The following is a 3,960-nucleotide window of genomic DNA, read 5'->3' as shown; positions in this document are numbered from 1 at the left end:
AAGTGTGGGCACCCAGACCCACATGGATGTGCAAGTTCGGGTTGGCGTGTAGCCACATGCAGCCATGTTCTCCCATAGGAATGTACAGGCGACTGAACACAATTGCAGGCAGCACCTACCGGCAGCAGGTCTTTGGATGGGCGTGCATGCTGTACGGATGTGTGCGCCCGTGTGAATGTGCCCTTTAGGCAGGGGTGTATCTACCACAAGGCAAACTAGATATTTGCCTAGGGCGGCACTTTCCAGGGGGGGGCGGCAGAAAATGCTGCCCCAAACCAATGAGGTGGATAGAGCCGGACTTACCTTTGGGCATACTGGGCACTTGCCCGGTGGGCCGAGGCTGGGCGGCACAGAATCAGGCAGTGGCGGCTGCCTAATGAGGCAAACTAGGAGGCCGCATGGCACTAAGGTCTCGTTCACACCTAGGCGTATTGCATATGCGCGTCTGTACCGCGATTCGCGGTAAAAAAGTCGCGCGACCCCGAAGGCTACTTGGCTTTATCCCAATGGAAACGCGCAACAAAACGGCCCAAAGTAGTACCTGTACCTTTTCAGGTGTGGGCCGTTTTGTAGCGCGTTAGGGACGGGCGGAAATACGCCAAGGTGGGAACGAGACCATTGAATACAATGGGATTTATATTTTTGAGCGTATTGTAGAGCGTTCGTCGAGCGTAGAACGCGCTACAGAACGTTCAGGTGTGAATGAGGGCTAAGAGCGGCTGCCTAATTAGAGAGCTGCGTGGTGGAGGGGAGGGCCCAGTGAGATGCGGCCCGGCTGGCTTTGTACAGGAGGTGGAGGGGAAGCAGCGGGTGGCTCGGGGCTGGCCATAGCATGTGAGCTGATGGTGGGATGTCCCAGAAACAGGCTGGAGGACTGCAATGTATCCTGTTGGTACTGATGGCACTTCGGGCTGCTGGTAAGAGGAGCAGCACATGTATGCAGGGTAAGGGACTCTGCACAGCTCTCCTGAGACCCCTTACAGCCCACCAGAGACCATGCACAGCTCCCCTGGGACCCCGTGTTTGCTGTATCCAGTGACTGACAGGTTGTGCAAAATGTCCTAAACAGGAAGGGGCGGGGCAAATTTAGATTGGGGGGTGCCCGAGTTTAGTCTTGCCTAGGGCAGCACAAAACCAAAATACACCACTGCCTTTAGGGAAGAGGATTTGGGGGACCTGTCACTGGAACTCAATGACCCGGGAGTGGGGGGGATTCCACGTAATTTTGGCCATCTAGTTAGGTGAGATGGTCCGGTGTCCACAAATATCAGACTATATTGAGTCGCAGGACACCGCGTTACGCTTGCCCGGGGACTTTCATAATTGCTTCTGTTCAGGAAACGATCCGATCCGCTGGCCGGGCACGTTTCCGAGCCTGAAGATCTCTCCGTGTGCGATAACGAGCTCCTCAGACTACACCGGCCTCTCATTATTGCCTCCTAGGAGGTCAGAAACAGCCCAATTATCAGAGGAGATGTTCAGACTGGGAGCGCGGCTTGTCATTAGCAGGTCGCTTATGGCCGAGCTAAACTGTATAGGATCACCATAATGGCAGCCCGTGATCATCACTTCCAGTCCGCGCTGCTGAAGAGCGGGTTCGGCTCCAAGAAAAATATAACAGATTACAATAGACATGTGAAAAAGCTGGAATTGGGATGGATTTGGAATGCAGCGTTTGGCTCTGATCACTCCCGCAGATCGAGCGGAGAGCTAAAGCTGACATGCAGACACAAATAATCCACCTCCATAAATATTAATACAATGTTACATTTACACTTAGAGGGGGATTTATCAAAACTGGAGCAGACAAAATCTGCAGCAGCTGTGCACGGCAACCAATCGGCTTCCGTCTTCCATTTTCAAATCTTAACTGAACAAACTAAAGAGAGACGCTGATTGGTTGCCATGGTCAACTGCCTCAGATTTCGTCTGCTCCAGTTTTGATAAATTCCCCCCTTAGTATCAGACTCATTCAATCCATTCACAGCAGAGCCCAGACTGTGAGTGCGAGAAGCAGCACAAAAAGCCAATCAGTTGTCCTGCAGTGCTTGTGTGTGTGTCGTTAGAACATGTTTATAGGAGGAGAGAGCAGTGTGACAGAGAGACGCTTCTCCTTTCACTGTCCAATCACAGACTAGAGGAAGGGCAAGACCTGTAAGTGTTGCTGAACTGCAGCAGAGAAAAATCAGGTCTCGTGCCCCTCCAGAATGGACTGTGCTGTGTAAATCTCAGAGCTGGATGGACAGGAATAGAACTATACAGCAGTGGCTCAGTGTTTATCAACTCTGCCTTGTAGCACTGGGGTTCCCCAGTTTAGATCCCAGTCAGGACACGGTCTGCATGGAGTTTGCATGTTCTCACTATGCTGGGCAAGGTACTCCGGTTTCCTCCCACACTCCAAAGACATGCCGCAAGGTTAATTGGCTCCTCTTTAAGGCCTCGTTCACACCATCCTCGATTGTGGCCGGAACGCACTGGATCGCATTGCGCCCGGCTTAGTTTGTTGTGGGGCGGGAGGGGGCGTGGCGGTCCATTGAAGTGAATGGCCACAATGCGATCGGCCGCACGGGAAAGCAAGGCACATCAATGCCTGTGATCCGGTCAGAAAAATGAGTGCTTGCAACATGTTTTGTGACCGGACCGCAGGCATTGATCTGCCTTGCTTTCCCGTGCGGCCGATCGCATTGCGGCCAGAGGGCGTGGCTGTGGTGACATTCATTTCAATGCACCGCCACTCCCCCTTCTGCCCCACAACAAACTGAGCCGGCCGCAATGCAATCCAGTGCGTTCCGGCCACAATCGGGCCAATACACACTGAGGATAGTGTGAACGAGACCTAAATTGGAACACTGGCCTGGAGACTGGCAAAGGTTAATCCCCGCCTTCTCCCCTCCCAGGTCCTTCTTGGTCAGGTGATCACAGCAAGCCACAGCATTAGGTAAGGTTGCCTCTATGAGCTATGGAAGACTACCTGTGCTTGTAGACTGGATGTGTGGATGAGGATGACAGATGTATAACCATTCAACTAATGATAATTTGGCATTGACGTAGGACACTTGGCATATGACCAAGAATGGAAATACTCCGTTGTGAGCAGAGGTCCCGGCGGATTCTCTTCATCTGCTCCATATTCCCCCCAAGTGTATTGTGTTTTACATTGAGTTATGGTAATCCTTCATCAAAGACATTGTAGACAATTGTGATCTTCCAGCCTTGTGGTAACAGTTTGGTGAAGACCCTTTTCGGTTCCACCATAACTGTCCCGTGTGCAAAGCCAGCTCCATAGACATGGTGTGACCAGATTGGTGCAGAGGAACTCGAGTGTCCTCCACAGAGCCCTGACCTCAACCTTACTGGTCACCTTTGGGGCGAACTGGAATGCTGAATGTGAGCCACATCTTCTCATCCAACGTCAGTATCTTAACTAACTGGAACAAATTCCCACAGACACCCTCCAAAATCTTGTTGAAGTCTTCCCAGAAGAGTGGAGGATATTATCACATCAAAGTCGGGGCAATTCTATATGCACAGAGCCCTCAACCCTACTGAACACCTTTGGGATAAATTATAATGATTGCGAGTCAAATCTTCTCATCTAACAACAGTACCTGACCTTACAAATGGGACAAACAAAAATTCTGAAGAAATCCTTCATAGAAGAGTGAATGTTATAGACACAAAGAGGGGCAAATCATATTAATGGCCAGGGAGGGAGGAGGATAACCCTATATTGATGGACAATGGGGGGAACTCCATATTACTGGCCATGGTGGGTCAACTACATAAGAATGGCCTTGGGGAAGGGGGCAACTCTACATTAATGGCCAGGGAGGGAGGACAACCCTATATTGATGGACAATGGGGGGAACTCTATATAAATGTCCATGGGGGGAGAAGGGTAACTCCATTTTACGGGGGGATTCCACATCAATGGCCATGGGGGGGTCAACTACATATGAA

Source organism: Nanorana parkeri, unplaced genomic scaffold, assembly GCF_000935625.1.
Source record: "Nanorana parkeri isolate BGI_ZX_2015 unplaced genomic scaffold, ASM93562v1 scaffold954, whole genome shotgun sequence".
NCBI lineage: Eukaryota > Metazoa > Chordata > Amphibia > Anura > Dicroglossidae > Nanorana > Nanorana parkeri.
This window is presented reverse-complemented; position numbering follows the sequence as displayed.